This window comes from Dermochelys coriacea, chromosome 3 (assembly GCF_009764565.3).
Source record: "Dermochelys coriacea isolate rDerCor1 chromosome 3, rDerCor1.pri.v4, whole genome shotgun sequence".
Lineage (NCBI taxonomy): Eukaryota > Metazoa > Chordata > Testudines > Dermochelyidae > Dermochelys > Dermochelys coriacea.
Window position 1 is genome coordinate 118,742,676 of NC_050070.1, and position 20,439 is coordinate 118,763,114.

Genomic DNA, 20,439 nt, shown 5'->3' on the forward strand with positions numbered 1-20,439 from the left:
ATCTGTTTTGGTGTGCATGCATCAAGAGGAAGGGCAGGGCTGTGCACATCACTTGACCTACAGCAACCAGTGGTTACTCCATCCTAAAAGTTAACACAGCCAAGGCTGTCTGAATTTATTTGCAGAGTGACCTCCTCAGTGGGGAGTTCCTCTTGAGATGGGTGTCCTGGAGCAGCTGTGGATGGGGAACACATAAACTGTGTAGCATCACACTGCTAAGGCATCAAGGGGTTGGGAATAGTGGACACCAAAGACTCCATGTGGCCTCCAGTGGTTCAAGGTGGATCTGCAGGTTAAAATTCCCCTTCATTCCACCAGGTAGAACCCTGTCCCCATCCCTAATGGAACAGCATGAGGAAATCTCCAAAAGGCACACCTCTCTCCTTCTCCCCAACTCTTCCATCCAGTCTCTCCCCCAAGGGTTTCCTCAGGAGGGGGGCAATTCCCCCAGTACAGTGCAGACAGGAACATAATATAGCCCCGCCAGTCAGCTTAACACTGACATAAATATAAGAACATTGAATTTTGCTTCAGTGGAGTTTTGAGAAAAAGACTGGTGTTCTCAGAATTTCATGCAACATTTTGAAATAGCAACATTTGCACAACCCTCCTCCCTAAGGCTCACAGAGCCCCACAGGATTTAGTGATTAGCTCAAAAGATTAGGAGCTCGAAAAGTCTGGGTTTCAGTTTGAGCTACTTTCCATTGGTCTAGTGTCCCTTCCCTGACATGTCCATAATCATACTCAATGCTGACACTTCAACACAGTCTCAGAGAGATGCTGCAAGAAGAAAAGCAGTACTTGTGGCACCTTAGAGACTAACAAATTTATTAGAGCATAAGCTTTCGTGAGCTACAGCTCACTTCATCGGATGCATTTGGTGGAAAAAACAGAGGAGAGATTTACCTTAGTTGTTAGAGACCAAAATTTGTTACCAGGTAATGATTGCCTAATGGCTCAGGTGAAATGAGTTGGTGGGTCTCAGTTCAGACCACAGAAGACAGGTGTCCATATCACAATAGGCACCAATTGAAACCCTTGTTGGATAGCTTAATACAGATCAAAAATGAATTTGGTTGGACACTGATCTACCCTGCCACTTAAATGGTGTCAGTATTAAAGGGGAAGGGATAGCTCAGGGGTTTGCATGTTGACCTGCTAAACCCAGCAGTTGTGAGTTCAATCTTTGAGGGGGCCATTTAGAGATCTGGGGCAAAAATTGGCGATTGGTCCTGCTTTGAGCAGGGAGTTGGACTTGATGACCTCCTGAGATTCTATGTTGTGAGAGGAATGTAGTTTCTCTGGGAAACTTTGTATGTTTTAAATAAAAAAATATGATGTTACATTAGAAAGTTTCTTTTACTTTATGGGAATATATGTGGGAGCAAATGGAGAAGAAATCCCTAATGATATTTATTGATAACTGCACTGAAGTATAAGACCATGCGCACACATAACTGAGTTTCCTGTCTTTGAACCATGGAGTGATTATTTACATACAAGACAAAGGACTGGATCAGCCTTCACCACATTATAGGAATTAGGGAGAAAGTTTTTCTTTAGACAAAAATACAGTTTCTGTTAAAAGGTTGGAGTGCTTATCATCTTGGGTGTGTATAGATAAATAACTAACAAATAAGGGGAAATGTGCTGCTTTCCCTGTATATTAAACTTTCCCACAGTCAAAGCAATAGTCCTCCCAAAACATGGATGCAGTTTAGTTTCCATGATAGCCATGTCTGAATCTTGCGGGTTTCCCCTTAGCACACAGACAAGTCTTTTCAACGATTCCAAGTCAGAGAGTTCATGCATTTCTGCACCTAAAAAGCACATCAGTATGTGACAAAGTTCCTGCTCTACCTTGGTGGGTCTTGCGCTTACTGGTGGATATGCTCGCCTTGGAGCTTCACAGCAGCCCTCAGCTTGGCTGTTTTTCTGAATTCAAGTCCAGGTCGACTCCTCCTGTGTCTGACCAGGAGTTGGGAGGTTTGGGGGGAACCCGGGCCCTCTCTCTACTCCGGGTTCCAGCCCAAGGCCCTGTGGAATGCAGCTGTCTAGAGTGCCTCCTGGAACAGCCGTGTGACAGATACAACTCCCTGGGCTACTTCCCCATGGCCTCCCCCCAACACCTTCTTTATCCTCACCATAGGACCTTCCTCCTGGTGTCTGATAATGCTTGTACTCCTCAGTCCTCCAATAGTCCGCGTTCTCACTCTCAGCTCCTAGTGTCTCTTGCTCTCAGCTCCTCACAGGCACACCACAAACTGAAGTAAGCTCCTTTTTAAAACCCAGGTGCCTTGATTAGCCTGCCTTAATTGATTCTAGCAGCTTCTTGATTGGCTGCAGGTGTTCTAATCAGCCTGTCTGTCTTAATTGTCTCCAGAAGGTTCCTGATTGTTCTGGAACCTTCCCTGTTACCTTACCCAGGGAAAAGGGACCTACTGAGCCTGGGGCTAATATATCTGCCTTCTATTACTCTCCTATAGCCATCTGGCCTGACCCTGTCACAAATAGTAATGTGAAAGTTATTGTTAATGGTCCAGGGAAAAGACACAAACAGAGAGAGGAAACTCTTGAAGACTGTCCATAAATTCCTCTACTGTTTCACTCGTGACAAGTAGAAATTAAAATCTGAAGCTCTAGTAATAGATATAATGAAACGCTTAATCCTGAATGAAAAGGAGTACTTGTGGCACCTTAGAGACTAACAAATTTATTAGAGCATAAGCTTTCATGAGCTACAGCTCACTTCATCGGATGCATTCAGTGGAAAAACTGAATACCCCAATATAGTCTTTTAATAGTAATGGGGAGAAAAAGTAAAGTAGATTTTAAAATAATTCCAAAAGTGTTTCCCTTATTTTGTCCTTCCTAATAGTGCATGCTAGTGGTCTTTATTTTAGAACCTGTTAGATGGACATAGCATGTGTAACACTGACAGACCCTGGTCGTCGGCGGGTGGGATCAAACCTGGAACCTTGGAGCTAAATGCATGAGCCAAAAGCCACATGGCCTTTAGCTAAGGCCATAGTAGAATCATTAATCTAAGGGTATATCTACACTACCCGCTGGATCGGTGGGTAGTGATTGATCTATCAGGGATCGATTTATCGCGTCTAATGTAGACGCGATAAATTGATCCCTGATCGCTCTGCCGTCAAGTCCGGAATTCCACCACAGTGAGAGGCAGAAACGGAGTCGACGTGGGAGCGGCAGCCGTCGATCCCACGCCGTGAGGACGCAAAGTAAGTGATTCTAAGTCGATCTAAGATACATCGACTTCAGCTATGCTATTCTCATAGCTGAAGTTGCACATCTTAGATCAATCCTGCCCCCTAGTGTAGACCAGGCCTTAGTGGTCTCAGTGCCACTAAATGGGACAGAGCACCAGACCTAGGAGGTGTGTGTGTTACACATGCAATTAGGCTAATAAACTTACATCCTGTACTTTTAGGCTCTCGGCAGCACAAATAGCAACCTATCCCATCACTCAACCGACTCAAGTTTTGGGGTTTTTTGTTGTTGTTTTAAAAAAAAAACTTAAACTTTAAAATTCTTAATTAGAGCACATTGTTTCTTCCCTTGGGAAAATAAATATGCAGAAAAAGCCAAGTAACATATTGTAATGTGTGAATGATCCATATAGTAAGAAATCAACAGACTATTTGGAGCCCAATCCTATTCCCACTGAAATCAAATAGAGTTTTGCCACTGACTCTTGTAAGAGTTGGGTTAAATGTGATAGAAGAAAAACACTCCTCTAAACAAAACTGGGAATCTACACCTGAACACAGAAGCGAACACATATCCCCTAAAAAAAGATGCTACAGCCAACATTTACAAATGTAGCTACTGATTTTGAGTTCCTCTGCTTCTGGGTACTCAATATGAAACACCTTTGTCTGGATTTTCAGAGATGCCCCACAGTTCCCATTAACCTCAGTTGGAGTTGTGGGTGCTCAGCACCCCTAAAAAATCATGTTTTAGGTATCTCAGGTTGGGCACCCAAAAATTGATGTACCCCAAATTAATGGCTACTTTTGAGAAACTGGCTGCATGGGACTTATCCTGTTCCCACTGGCAGCAATGGGGTAGGATCAGGCCCTAAAGAGAAGAGGCAATAAATGAGGTCTGATAAACACAGAGAGGCTTGGTTTAGATCAGACAAGAACCTCCAGCCTAAAAATCAGAACTTAAGTAAGAGCAGGAACCTCTTTAGGTGTGTGATTCTGTAACCCTTACTCCCATGAATAGTCCTTAGATAAGTAATCATGTTTAAGTCAGGTGAATAAGGGCTGCAGAACTGGGCCACTCCAGGAGCCCCAGAATTTTTATTTTTTAAAATTATTTTAGAGTTTGGGTGTATAAAATGTCAGATTTTATTATTACTTTATTTCATTCAGAAGTTCTGAAAACGATGTTTTTTTTTTAAAGTTCATAACATTTTAAGGGAAAACTAGAAGAGTTTGGAAATGTTCTAAAAGCATTTTATAATTTGGAAATTTGTTAGCTTTTTACACTGCTTACCTTTCTCCTCCTCCACCTGTTTAATCCACATGCTTTATAAAAAAGTCACATTTTATGTTTCTTGGACATTTTTAGAGAGTATGGACATTGGTAATAGAACAGGCTGGCCGTGTTTACCAGAACCACACCACTCTGTTAGCAGATGTTTATTCTGCTGGGAAAGGTTTAAATGGATTCTGCTGATTCACTGAAGCAAGTGCTTCATCACATAAGCAGAGTGCAGGAGAGAGAATGTCGACTGGTTAGTGTAGAGGTCAGAACCCTAGTAGCAGCCATACCTGCGGAGAAGTCTCAGGTACTGAATTTTATGGCCTGATTCTAATTCACACTAAAGACAATTTACACAGTTTTAAAGGGACCTTAGTGTATCAATTTAAAGGGGTCTTAAAGGGAGCAAAAATTACATTTTAACTCAGTATGTTAGAGTGATGTAAAGTGACTTTAATGTACATTAGAATCAGACCCTATGTTTTTCTATTGTTAATTTCTTTACTGCTTAAGTCAAGCACCAGGAAGGAAGAGTTTTTGACTACATACAGCATGTGAGCTCTGTTTTAAAAACAGAAGGGTAAAACCGTCCAATAACATGTAATTAAAGAGTACTTCAATCTTATAAACAAAGCGCTCAACAGAAAACTACGAATGTTTGCAGCACTGACAAAACAAAGAGAAATGTAAAAAACAACAACTAACTGGGAACAGATCTCGCTCTGTACAGAGATGATCAAAACATTAGTGCTTTCCTCACTGTCAAAGCCAATGACGATGATTCACCATTTTCATGTGTACATTGGGTCAGATGTGGTTAGTAGAGGCAGAAATGCAGAAGCTAAAGTTACCACTGTACATTTTATGACCTTTGATGTATTTACATAATACAGAAACCATCGTCTGGAAGACACACATAGCTCTTTATGTTTGGGTTTTTTTATGAAGGGAGATTATGGTGAAGATTCTGTTATTATTTCAAAACTGGACACAAGAGTCAATGATGGTTGTTGTATGATATAGTACGAGTACAAAATTGGCATTTAACAAAGAAACAAATATAATAACAGACAAGAATGGCAAAGTACATACCTGTAGGTGACACTGAATAGGAAATTAATTTAAAAAAGGCAAGAAAACAATGCTCCAGAAAATTCCATGCTTCCCAGCTTGAACCATTACAAAGTTATTTTGGAGCTCACATAATAATATGTTGTCATATTCTAGAATACTCTTTCTTTAATATAATAGATTAATAATGTAATTTTAAAAATTTAATCTATTCACTGGAAGCACATTTCATACTACCATCCACTTTTCCGATGCAGAGGTCCCTCTGAGAAATTGCCTTCAGTAACACTAAGTTTTAATTTAATCATGAGAATGACACCATTGTAGGCATTGTGCCCACAAAACTCCTCGGATGCTGGCTGTAATTCAGGCTGCTGTGATGCAGGGGTATTTTCAAAAGTCATGAAAGTGTCAACATCTGGAATCTTGAGTTATAGCCGTTAAATTCACAGTGTTTAATCTTGAACATACTGAAGCAAGGTCAGAGAAAGGTTCCTGTATATTTTCATGTTGTTCTCTCCCCACTTGTCATAGAGTTGGCATGATACCAGGAGGAAGGACATTACAACAACTCCTCTTCTACTCCACCTAATAAAACACTAGTGTATTTTAGTGCTATACCCAGTTAAAACTAGGGAAGGAGAAACTAATTTGGCAAAAGGAAAAAGCCCATCGCCCTCCCAAACCTTCTTTAATGAGGTTCAAAAAGTTCTGCTAACTATTCCATCTGCGCCACCCAATCACTTTTAATTTTATGTCCCTCTGCATTACAAGAGCCTGATCCTGCCCCACTGAAGACAGTAAGAGCTTTGCTATTGACTTTAATGGAGCACAATCAGGACTTTAGCCCTGGAAACAGAAGTGTTGTAATATCATCAGATAAGTTGCTCTCCTAGTATAGTCAAACTGAGGAAGCCCCAGAAATCTTAGGAGAAGGCCTGTTTTTCAAAAACATAAAGGCCAAAATTGAGATACAAGAGGTTCAGATGGGAGAAACCATGGATAAGCATTAAACCTTTGGGATATTTTGCTGCCTAAACTTTTTGAGATTTGGTCATTACTAATAAATTACATCCTTGGTATAAAAATACCTCTTTATGAAGACCTCAAATACTTGCCTTCCCTCAAATTCAAATATTGTCCTCGTCAAAACTGCTCATAGACAAAAATATCTCAGAGACACTTTATTAAACTCCATAATCCATGTATCTACTCTGATTTAGCAAATAACTATTGAGAAAATACTCAAGGAAGCTACTTCAAGATTGTAAAGTCCTCAGCTTGGGGGAGGATGAGCAAAGGAGAACTACTTTCCGAGTAGCAGCCATGTTAGTCTGTATTTACAAAAAAGAAAAGGAGTACTTGTGGCACCTTAGAGACTAACAAATTTATTTGAGCATAAGCTTTCGTGAGCTACACTTCATCGGATGCATTTGGTGGAAAATACAGTGGGGATCCCACAGTATTTTCCACCAAATGCATCCGATGAAGTGAGCTGTAGCTCACGAAAGCTTATGCTCAAATAAATTTGTTAGTCTCTAAGGTGCCACAAGTACTCCTTTTCTTTTTTACAGAACTACTGTAAATTAGCTTCCCCAGTTAGCAACTATTCCAAGCCTAGCTGAAAAACAAATAAACAAAGACTCAACTGTTTGGTTTGCAGAAACTGCTAAAATAAGGCTTCACTGTGTTGTTGCAGGTATGTGAAAGGGGAGGGCTTTGGACCCGAGACCTCCTCCCGTTAATAAAATATTAATAGGAGCCTATAGCTTTTTTACATTGATAAGATAAAAATACCCCCTAGTCAAAATATAGATAGATAGATAGATAGATAGATAGATAGATAGATAGATAGATGTAAGCAGAGTCAGGATGAGCTCTACCCTGACATCTGGTGGTGAGTCATGGTGGGTTTGTGGAAAAGAACTTCAGGGCTGATGTCATTTACATAGGCACACCCACCCTGCCTAGATGGTCACTTTGGCTGCTGTAGGAGCCCCAGTTTCTCTGTTATTGGGGCAGGAATAAACTGTTATTATCCTGATTATGTGAATCAAGGACAGTGGAACTGTACTTGGCCTTTTGTTATGATGGAGGGACTCACCATCACCTAAGCAGCACTCACTAGGCAAGTGTCATGGGTTCCAAAACCCAGTGAATGGAGAGAGGCTGGGGACAGGTATTAGTATTTGGGGAGTATGGGCCTTCTGGTGGAGGCCTTACATGCTAATTGCAATTCCTTCTTTCTTCTCTGTAGAATATCAGAGCTAATTTTGATTCCATTAGGAGTCCAGTTACAGGCTGCTGAGCTGAATTCACGTTGGGCTAATAGTGTACCAGCACTAAGGCTCCCTTGCTACAAGCTGAAATCACAAAAGACCTAAACTTACTAAGAGCTGAAATCATTGAGTGTTGTGTTAAGTAGTGGGGGAGCTTGAAGATATATGGCGGAGCAGTTTGCGGGATGGCAAGCAAAGCAGAACGGCTGGTGGAGCAGAGCAGAGCAGTTTGTCGGATGCCTGGAGCAGCTCATGGGGGTAGCTGGCACAGCAGAGTCCCGTGGAGAGGTGGGGCAATCAGCTTTGGACCACATAAGGTGTCCCTTAACCCCTTCCCCCCCCATCTCCACGCAGTTTGGGAGGCAAAATTCTGCAGATAAACTTTCAAACTCGGGGGCTGCCCTGACCAGGGAAAGAGACTTTTGGGTCATTGGACTTTTGGGACTTTGGGTGATTTTGGGTTGCTGGACTCAAGAACCAAAGGGAAAAGACACGGCCCAATTTGGTTGGGCTGGGGTTTTTGCTCATGGGTTGTGTTATGAATCCTGTTGGTGGTGTTTCCCCAACATAATGCCACATTGTTTCTCTCTGTTATTAAAAGGCTTTTTGCTACACTCAGATTATGTGCTTGAATGAAGGGAAGTATTGCCTCTTGGAGGCGCCCAGCAGGGGTAGTATATATTTGTCCCAGGTCACTGGGTGGGGGCTCGAGCCAGTTTTGCATTGTGTTATTGGAATGGAACCCCTAGATACTAAACCCGGCCCTTGTTGCTGCCAACTCTGACGGACAAAAGGGTTACATATATAAATATATATATATATATATATATATATATGCAAAAATATTCACCATTGTATAAACTTTAATCAGATAGCTCAGTGGCCTCTATGCAATTGGAAACATCAGCCCCCCTTTTCCAAGCTGTTTGCAACAGCTCAGGAGGAACGTGGTTGTGTGCCACCTTTGCAGTCCCCAGGATTTGGATGCTGGCGAGGGAATCCCTGATATAAACTGCAATGGTACCCATGGGGCTGTTGTGACAGCCAAGAATAGCTGAAGAACACAGTTGCTATGGCCATGCCCCCTCTTTCCCAGTCATGCCTCCAACAACCCCAATTCCAGAAGCTGCAAGGATGGTGACATAGGCCTAGCTATGCGAGCTTGACACTACCTGGGGAATACCCCCATACAGGGGAATTCCCAGGTGACTGGTTCAGCCAGCTTTATGGCTCCTTTGCACTGGAAGAACCAGTATAAAGGGCCCACAGTGCAAATCAGGGCCCAGCAATTTTAGTTTTCCACGTCTACTCTATTTCTACATATTATATGTTGTGATCTCATTCTGAATGTTGTAGTGATCATTTACTAGACTAATTCCACCAAATGTTATGTGGGAAGCATGTTTCATAATCACCTTTCATCTTCATAAATAAAGCAAGTCCAGTCTCAAAACTGTTGGCCTTCATTAAAATAAGGCACCTATAAATATATTCCCTTATAATGCTTTATTTATCTAGAAGTCCTTTGGGAAACTGCCTTTGTGAGATCCGGTGCCTACTTATATATACTTCTAAGGGCCTGAATAAGGCCCCAGATAGATTTTCTGGCTTGATTACTGACCTCCTGTGTGACCTTGAGCAAGTCACTTCAACTCTGTGCCTCTTTTTCCGCATCTCACCCATTGTCTGTCTCATCTTCTTAGACTGTAAACTGTTGAGGGCAGAGACTGTCTAGACCTATTGTATGTTTACAATACCTAGCACAATGGGCTCCAATTTCAGAAAAGGCCATTAGCTAGTAATTTTAATTACTTATTATGATTATTGTTATTATTTCACCGCGGCTGCATTTTTGGTCAGGTATTTCAGAGTTCTGATAAGGAATATGGAGGGTTTTTTTTTTTTTCAGGACATCATTTCTCCACCACTCCTTCCCCAATACAAAACATAAAAAATGACTGGATTAAAGATTGCAAAACCAGAAGCTAGTTAATACAGAGGATTAATGCATTCTTCTTTCATGTGTGGAGACCCCTGTTCAAATCCAGATATATCATAATAATAGGATAAATATGGTGATCTCTGGGCCACTTGGAACAAGGGCCATTTACAGAGGCAATTCTGCAGTTGACTTGTCTCCCAGGAAAATGTCACTGTTTTCTCAGGTTTCTTTAAGTTTAAAACAGTTTAAACTGCTTGCTAATACCATGCGCCCAAACATGTAACTACAGAGAGGTACAGTTCCAGACTTTCTGAGATTGTACAATGGTGACGTTAATTATGCCACAGCCTTCTACAGAGACAAGAAGCAGTGTTTCAGTTGGCTTATTTTCTTTGGTGCCTACAGCTTTCACTGTTTATGAAAATCCCTGTCAGAAATAAAAAACAATAAAATAAAAAAAACCTTTTCTATCTTTGATCTTCTGGTACTGTGTGGTACCATGTAAATTAGTCTTGTTATTTAAGGCACTAGAAACCCATCCATCTACTCAGCATGCTGGACCACTTATCCACAGAAAAGGGCTGGGAACAAGAGGGGTGTTACAGACCATGACTGAAGTTCATTGACAAAGCTGTGGGAAAGAAGCTGGCACAGTTCCTGGCTTCTCTGTTGAGAGGCCATTCCACACTCTGCACTCCGAGCTGCTTTCCTTTTGATTTCAGCCCACTATATTACACTCTAAGTGACCCTTGTTGCAATGGAAACAAGCAGAGAAAAGCTGCTTAGTCAGCACTAGGGCAACTTCTCAGAACCCCCTGATTATTACCCATCTAAGCTCTTAATAGAATCCACCTCAATTGTCTATGAAAATCAGAAAATTCTGTTAAACTTTCCATTCACACAGAGAGCTCCCCTTAGAACTGTTTCAGATTGCTTTAAATTGGAGGGAAGTTGGACTGGGGAGGGGAAAATGGGGGTTGGAAAAGTATGGCAGATTTAGAGATACAAGGATTTTAAACTGTTTTCTGCCTAGGCCCAGAATCCTTCTTGCAGCCATGTCTGTAATGTCTGCACCGTCTCTGTCTTTTGAAAGGTTTCCAATTTAGTTATGGGATTTGAACCTTCTGAGCAGTCCCATCAGTTCCACTCGGACATTGTTATAGGACACTTGAGATTCCCTCAAAGAGGAAACACTTCTCTATATCACATCATTCACACTGGCAATCTTTTTCATGCTTTCCTTCCTGGTAATTGTTTGCTACCTTCACTCCCAGAAGCATATGCATATCCCCCTGATAATCCAGGTTGTTCCTCTCACTAGCTACAATCAAGCATAATGAGGCTGTGTCTACACTGAGGGGCATCTGAAATTCCCCCACCAGTGCTTTCTTTCGTATATGCACTCTCAACTTTAGGGTCACAAACAGGTGTCAAGGAGTCAGAGGGAATCCAGACAAGATCCTGGCTAGATGGAAGGAGGGTCCTAATCTGGAAAAAGTGATTGAGATACAGAAAAGACTGAAGACCTGCTCTAGTACAAGTATCCTACAGGACAACTGACAATGATTGGAGTTGTTGTGCAGACCCGCTGCCAGCACTTCTTCTATCATGCTGTTTAATTCTGCCTCTCTCTCTTTTTACTATTATGCTATGAAAATCTGCCAAATCTGCTCAGATGCGGGGGGGCAGTCCCATCATTTCTGGGAAACAGGTAAAAAAAGTTTCCTAGTGTAGATGCAACCATTGTGGCAGATGTACTTTGTTAACATGGATATAAGGGATGTAGAATGGCATCCACCCTTCAGATGTAGTGAGTCTTATTGCAATGAGTAGCTTTTGGGGGGGTAACATGGGAAAGAATGGGGGATGGGCTGGAAGTCTCAGAGCAACTCTCTGTATCTACATCCTGAAAAAAGGAGATATAGATTTGAGTAGTAATCAGTTACCCTACCAATACAAACCCCTGCCATTCCCTAGTAGGACAAGTTTAGATCAGAAGATCTTTTAAAAAAAAAAAAAAGTCTCTTCCAGGAAGACTATGATCAACGGTATGAAGTGGGCATTCTGTGTTTCTGTAAAAGAGAGCCTTGCAGGAGTCTAAAAAGGAAGGCATTCTCTCTCTGACCTGTATGTTCAAAGGAAAATATGATAGCCTAGGATCAAAAACTTTATTCAACAGCAGCAGATAAGTGTGTGCTTTATGGCACCTATAGTTCTGTACAAAGGGTCCCAAAGTCTTAAGAACACACCCTAGTTGTGGGACCATCCACCTCAGAGATAATTGGACCAGAAAGACTCAGAGATTTGTGTCTCCTGTACTAGTGAAACAGCAGTGATAAGACGCTATAAGATGCATAGGCAGCTGCTTGTGAAATGTATCCTAGTCACAGTGTCAGGAATCAGGGCTTGCAGTAGAGCCACTCTGCAGACAACCTAATGAGCACAGCTGGCCTGCAGCAGGCTGCCTGACTGATTGGAATGGTCAGCAGCCTGACTTTTAAACCCAACAGCAACAGCAGCTCTTCAGTGGCTGCTCAAAGCATTAACCCATGACTGTGATAGCATCTACCTTGCCCCTGGTCCTCTTCTACCTTCCCTCACTCCAGGTATCTTGGCTCTGACCCTCAGTTCTGATTTCTGACTCTGGCTCTAACCCTTGGATCTGATCTCTGACCTCCAGTTCTGACCTGTGCTGCAACTCCTGGCTCTGGCTGTGACTTGGTTCTGGTATCTGGCCTCTGACTCCAGCTCTGACCCTGGGCCTTGGTTGCTGTTCTAACCCCCTAGGCATGACTCCTGTTTCAACCACTAGTTTATTTAAGAAGCTATGTTGGATTTATTGTATATTGAATATACAATAATTGTATATTCTAAACAATTCCTTCTTGTTTCAGTCACAAAGAACGATGCTGAATGCAGGTTAAGTTGAACAAGTGGAACTTCATTAAGTCCTGCACAGTGCTCTGTCCATGTGGCTGAGTTGCTTCCAACCTTATTTCCCACAATGTCCATGTTCCACTGGTTTTCCTTCAGTGAACACGGGCCTTTTGGCTCCAGTTCCACTGATCAGGATACAAATATTTTAATATAAACATTAAGAACAAATAGTTGATGCCCACCTTGTGCCCCTTTGGCTAGAGGTTGCTAGCCTATATCCAAGTTGGAATCTTATCTTGACCATGGGCTCAGCTGGCTACGTAGGTTTTGAGATAGTTTGGTATCTTCAGCAGTCCACCACACTGGGCGTGACTTATCTCTGTCTCCCTGTCACCTCTCTGAGTCTAACAAACTATCTCTCTGTGGAGTCTCCTCCTTCCTTGTTGGGTTGGCCTCTGGATGGTTCTCCCTCTCTCCATTCTGTGATGATCTCTGTAGACTTTATCTGGGTGTTGTGGCTGCTGGCTCATAAATGTCTCCTGTTCCTTCAGATCACTTGTCCCTCCTCTGAGGTTATCTCATATGCACTGAGTGCCACTACACCCCTCATGACTCCTTTAGTCCTTCTGGTGTCTCTCTAATGGTGGGATCCTCACAGGAGTGCCTGTCTCCGGGCCAGAAGGTGCTTGGCTGACCTATCACACTCTGCTGCCGGCTTTCTCTGATCGTTGTTCAACTCCTCTTGGAGGCATCTCCATCCTGCTGGCTGCAACAGGTCTCTTCTCATTGTTAGCAGGGGTTTTGGTCCTTTGTCCCACCAGTCCCTGCATTGGACTGTTTTGGCACCCCTGAGATGGGGTATTCCTGTGTGCCAAAAATGCTAACAAGGAGTCTGAACTACAAGAAACAAGACTTCTGTAACAGTCTCTCATGACTTGTCTACACTTGGAAAGCAGCAGTTGCACTGCTGTAGTGCTTCAGTATAGACACTACCTATGCTAACAGGAGAGGTTCTCCCAGCAGCATAGGTAATCCATGTCTTGGAGAGGTAGTAGCTAGGTCAATGGAAAAAAATTTTGGTCAACCTAGTGCTAACTCCATGGGGACTTAGGTTGGCTTAACCATGCCACTCCAGGGTATGAATTTTTAATTCTTGTTCAGTGAAAAAACTGAATTCACTAAAGACTGATTGACTTTAACAAATGCAAAGACTGACCCCCTAACTAAAGCCTAACCATAGAGGATATGTTCAAGACCATGTCAAAAGCAGATAAAGTGTCCAGCAAGAGAAAAATGGAAAGAGCTTCCCAAAAGAAGTGTAAATGTACAAAAAAGCTGCCGCAGAGCCACAAGGTGACTCGATAAGACAATTAATTTTATTTTAAAAAAATCTGTAATTGTTCAAAGACAGTGCTGAAGCTGGACCATTATTGCCCCTCTTCACCAGGTCAGCAAGGAATGTTCAGAGTCAGGATGAATATTAATTAAACTTTTTGGTTTATAATAAATACACTTTTAATTATCAAGCATTTTCTTTAAACAGGATATGGTAGATGATCTTCAGCAGACAGATAGATTCACATCATTGGCGGTATCTGAGCCTCAGTAGCTTTCCAGTAAGTTACAAAACCACAAAAAATGAGAGGGTCCAGAAAGGACCCTGTATGACACAACTGAATAACCATCTTATCCTCATTGATATTGATTGAAGAATAAGCGAAAAGATAAATTGTCCATGGCAATGGAACAAAATAGAATCTAAGAAGTGTAATGTGCCATATAAAAAGAGCAACCATGTAGTTCAGTCCAAATGGATTAAGGGAAAAGCATCAAAATAAGAGAACATGAGAAAGCATAATGTGTACCTCTCCAGTAGTGGGCTGCATCTGAAATGGAATGCAAAATGGCAGCTGCCTCCAGCAGACAGCAGGCTGCTAGAAATTTGAAGTTGAAGTACACAGAAAAGAAACTAATACTAGTTTCCATACATAACTACGTGCATCAGACCTGGGGCATGGCCATGATATGGAAGTCAAGGGCCATGGCAGTCGCTCTGTGGTAACAGCCTTCTTGGTCATGTGAGAGTCCTGGGATTGATTCACAGACTCTTTTCTTCTCTGTCTCAGCCAATGCTTAAAGTGTGCGAAGTAATAATGGGTCACAGATCCAGGAAATACAATTTCTAAATAGTAAGCCAGATCACTGAAGAGGCCTGGGAAAAATCCCTTCTCATTGGCTGCTTTCCCCACCTGCCTGCCTCCTGGGGAAGAACGGACAATTAGAGCTACTGCAGGAACCAGGGAGAGCTCCCTCCCCTCTCACCATTCTCCCAGAAGGGTATGCGAGAGGAAGGGGCAGAAAGAGCGCAGCAGCCCAGGGTAACTCCACATCCTCCTCCCTCCTGCGAGTAATGGGGACAGTTCCTGTGCTCTCCCCCTCTCCTCCCTACAACACCTAGTCTGGGAAGGAGGAGAAGGGATCTCACTACAGTCCCCCCAACCGGGCCTGAAAGGGGGGTAAAGAACCCCAGAAGCTGCTGGAGGATCAGAGTGAGGCTAGGATGGGGGGGAGGAGAGAACTGATGGGGACTGGAGGGGGCAGAATTGATGGGAGCTGGGGGGACAGGATTGATTTGAAGGTTGGGGACGTGATGATAGACCCCGCTTACACTTTTTTCAGAGCACTTCAGGCATTGGTCCCTGCATAGGCAGCACACTCAAACCCACACTAGGCAATGTGAGGAATGCAACTGACAGGCTTCAACGGATCCAAAATAGCTTCTAGGGGAGGCTAGACCCTGCAAACATGAGATTAGGAAAGGATGGCACAATACTCTAACAATTCAGAACCATATTTCAACACTAACCCAAGTGTTACTACATCATTAGGGCCATTAAAACACTGCTGTACTTCCGCTCCATACCCCGCTGTGTAATTAGAGTGTGTGAGGAGCAGAAACAAAAAGAAAAATAGGGTTTTCCATTAAAAAATATATAAAGTATGTAAATGACTCATCTGGGCTGCATTTGTGTGCCCCTTTATTGCAAGGAGCCAATTATCGTAAGCACTATCAAATTTTAAGAGCTGTTTCAGCAACAGAGCTTTTTTTTCTATCAGAGGGAGTTAAGCTGGGTTGGTGTTTGGTGGTGTTGTGTGACAGTGCTAGTACTGCCACCTAGTGTCCAGGACTGAGGGTGTTGAACGAGTACAAATAAACTGGTTGTAAACTCTTCCTTTGTGCAAATAGATTTGGCAACCCCACCCCTAATTTCACCTGGGAGCAGTTTTGAAATTATACCAGGGTCTATCAGGGATGAGCTTTGCCAGATTAAAACGGAGATGGAGGGTCTGATTGTTCACTGCCTCGCACCTTGAGTAATCATTTACATCAGTCTAGGTTGAGTGCAAAATCATTTCTATTCTAATATGCTAGCATTTACGTCCATTTTGCACAGGTGTAAATGACTATCCAAAGCACAGGGCAGGGGAGAAGCAGGTCTATGATGGGATGTGAGACTATATGAATGACCCCAAGCACAGTCCCTGTGGAGATCATGACAGAAAGGCCAAACTAGATGATGCTTTCTGAAGCTGGTCATATCTTTCCTGGAGGTCATACTGTTGGAAATTCAGACTTATTTGGATAGATGAGTCAAATTCTTTCCTGTGGCTGAGCTCTGCTCAGCACAGGGGGCAAGGAAGGGGTAATGGCACTCTGATTCAGCCCCAGCCCAACATGAGTTAGAGCAGCTCACGGGTTGCTGTAACTTTTATCAGTGAAGAGGTGGATGGTGGAGCAGAGCTTTGCACTGCCACACTGCATATCAAAATGCTCTCTCCCTACCTTGGCTTACTCCCTACACTGGGGTAGCTGGCCTAAGAGCCACCTCTTTACACAGCAAAGAGTAGCTTTCCACCAGGGAATTCTCTGTTGCTATTTGTGGTCAGAATCTGGACCCAGAACTTGCGATTTGCTTTCATTGTTATTATAAATAACAAAATATAATCATCCTATGCGTTCTCCCCAAGTATGGCTGTTCCTAGATTTTCCCCTGCATGAGCTCCTCAGTCTCTGCCAGACTCTAGTTCCTTGTACCTCAGAGACTTCAATCTGCCACATCCCCTTGCTCGTACAAGCCAGTGGAAATTATTCTGCATCTTTATGTAGGGTTCTAGCACCTCTGCAGTATCCTCAATCCTACCTCCCCTTTTATAAAAAGATAAGAAAGTTAGTCAAAGGATCCTAAATTAAAAAGTGAATAAGTTAAAATCATTTGACTCAGCATGGAGTCTATTTAAGTATAACATAACAGAGTCACAGAAAGCATAGATGCAACAGCAAAGGAAGTTAGAAGTCAAGAAAAAAGACAGTATGGTTAAATTACCAGATTCAAGAGATTATTCAAGCTCTTCAAAAAAATGGGAATGCAGCCCAAAACAAGTTAATAGAAAGATGGAGCTTCTTCATCAAGAGGGCAATCCTTTCTGTGAACAGACATGGAAAGGAGCTTTTCATTGATTTAGTTAGCAAAAATAGGCCACTTTGAACCCAATTTTAGGAACTTTTCAATGTGTGGGGGTTTTTAAAACTGAATACATTAGTGAATGTAGCTTTATATATGATAGGTGCAGGGAGATACTGGCCACTGGCAACCACTAGACAGACAACTGGTCTGATCCAGTATGGCAATTCATATGTTCCTCGGTCATAAACTATTTTATAACACACTTAGGCCAAGTGTGGGTTTTGCAGCAATCACACTTTTCTAGCAATAGTTATTTTTAAATCAGTTACTAGTTTACAGGGCTTATATTCTAAAATGGACAGGTGCTCAATCTGCCATATACTATCATTTAGCAGCTAATTGTATAGCATACACTTTAATTTTGAATGGGTTCTCAAGTCAGGAGCAAAGCATTCTGTTTCTTTCTACTTAATTCAGATAAGGGTTAAAAAAAAAAAAGCCCCGTGCTAATTGTGTATTGCCCAAATATAGCAAAAATATTTGCATAGCCATGTTAAGCATTTTACAGTGTGCTGCACTCATTCAGAAACCATTTGTTAGCAAATGGAATGGAATCTCGTTGACAAAATTATATTCCTGTATTCTGCTGGCTTTTTAACTTTGTTTCCATAATTTACAGCAGGACCACATAGAGCCTTGGATAGGTGTCCCTTTTGTCAAATCTAAAGAAAGCTTCTTTTTAAAAAAAACTTATCTAAATAAAATAAATTAAAGATTTTGGTTTGTGCTTATGTAGAACTGTGTTTAGATCATCCTAGAGGCTTTGACAGTTCTGCAGCAGGCCAAAATGACAGTAACTGAAGCCCACAAACTTTCTAAGACTAATTTTATAAATTATCTTGATATTCCAAATATAGCACTTTGTCTTTGTGAATTTAGTGGCTATCACAGCTGAGAGGCAGTTAATTCTTTTAGATTTCCCATTGTGCAGTTGGATTGGGTTTTTTTAAATACTGACGGCGTGGAAAATGTGTGACATTTGAAAAAAGGGAAAGATCTAAATACAAAACAAAGCTGGACCTCACCCTAATGTGAAGGCAGCTCGGGCTGCATAGAAATGGATGAATTGGCACCTGTGGATCCCTTTCCTGTGACTGCTGAATCATTCATTCCTATGTTATGGCAACAGGACTTCCTATCAGCAAGTCAATAGAACATTCAGGGTAGGGTGTAAAGGCCAGGTCCTATTCACCAGGAAGCCATGATTAGCCATGTGATGTCAGAGGACTTTTTTATATCTTTGATATAACACAGCAACACTGTGGCAGAATAAAGCATATCCAGTTTTGAAGGTAGGGGCTGGGGGAGGGGCGTGAAAGAAACTAGTGCACACCCACATACCAATCTCTACATCTGTTATGGATTTTCCAGCATATCAAAATTCAGTCCTGTTCTTCCCCTTTTCTATCAGATAAGTGAGTGTTATTCAACAGACTTTTTATATAGGCATAGAGGGTGAGATTCATCCCTTCCCTCAGAAGGCCTCAGTAGTTGGAGTCCATCTAGGAAATTCCTTAGGGAGAAAATTTGGGATGAATTCATTTTTCAGTTTATGGGCAGGTCAAAGCTGTCCCCTCTGGGGGAGTAATTGGGTGACTGTATCCATGTAGTTAAGGTCCAACAGACTCTTTCATACTGGTCTATTCTGTGCTGGTGGTGTGGATCCCTCCTTGGGGGGAAAGCATCCTTTCTGGATGGCTGCTTTGCCTGTAGGTCTAAAGAGGTTCGTAAGTGACGTGGAGGGCATTACGTTGGCCCTCTGCATTAAGGTGGATTTCACCCAGAGTTAGGAGTGGTAGAAGGGCTCAGTCACCAGTGTTGACTTCAGTGGTGTAGAAACTCTGGAGGTCCAACGTAAGAGTTAATTAGATAGAATGTGACCAGTCAATGGAAGCAGTGGATTATATATAGTGCTGGTCAGAAAAACAAGGAAAAAAATTCTACACACATCTTCATTTGCTTTCAAAAATTTAGTCTGTCAAAATTTTCCAAACCAACTCAAAGAATTAGTATCAAATATAATTGTTATTAAGTAATCCCCTGTAAATATCTTAACATTTCTATGTCCGTGGATGGCGCTTAGCTTCTCCATCAAGACAGCAGTTTACCTTAGGCATATTGAGATGGTAAGGAAGTTTTCCATTGATTTCACAAAGCAGTTCCCCATGTCCTCAAATAAGGGGGAGTAGTCCTCTAGGAACTGGGATGTCTGAGGCAACAGCAGCTCTAATCCTGGATGAGCCCTTGCTTATGTGACAGCTGCCATCTTGTCTGCCACACTGTGTTTGAAATAGGGAACTCCAGTGCTGAAACCTCTATGAGATGTTATTGTTTGACCTAAAGCTTTGTGACTGGGTCTGTAAGAGATTCATATCCTGTGTGGATCAGGCACCGAGTGGGACCTGTAACATGCTGACCAGTACGTTAAAACGACAGTACAGAACTGCAGTCTGGGCACTGAAGCTTTTTGAGGAAGAGGCATTTCTCTCTCCTGATACCTAGGATAGATAGGGAAGAGGATATTGAAGGAGATAAAGAGGCCAGAACAGTACAAAACCTGAGGGTGAAGACAGCATGGACCCACCAATAAAGGGAGAAAACTCCCGTTAGCAACCACCCTATTTCTCTTGAACACACAAGCATGTTTCAGCCTTTTCCTGACACCAGCATTCAGCACCTGCAATTCGGGTCCACCTTCTGCCTCCCTGACTTGGATGCACACAGGAGGATTTTTTTTTTAAATTTTCTTAACCTGTTGAGGTGTATGCCTTTCTGATGTTTTATTGTATTGGAGCTGAATGCCAAGACAATACTTAGAGAGACAAGGTAGGTGAAGTAATATATTTTATTGGATCAACTTCTGTTGGTGAGAGAGAGAAGCTTTCAAGCCGCACAGAGCTCTTCTTCAGGTCTGGGAAACTTACTCAGGGCAAGTCTACATTACAAAATTAAGTCGACTTAAGTTACATTGATGTACAGCCACTGACATAATTAAACTATTTTTTTATGTCCACACTAGTTCCTTCTGTTGGTGGTGCACATCCTCATCATGCGTGTTGCACCAATTTAACTGTCCGTCTGAGGTATTGTGTGGCACTAACAGCTGGAGCCCTGCCATCTGGGGCTGATACCCAGAGCTCTGCTGCCCGACTCCAGCTGTCAGTCCTGGGCAGTGGGGCTCTGAGTATCAGCCTGGTGGGGTTCCGGCTGTGAGCCCTGGATGGTGTGG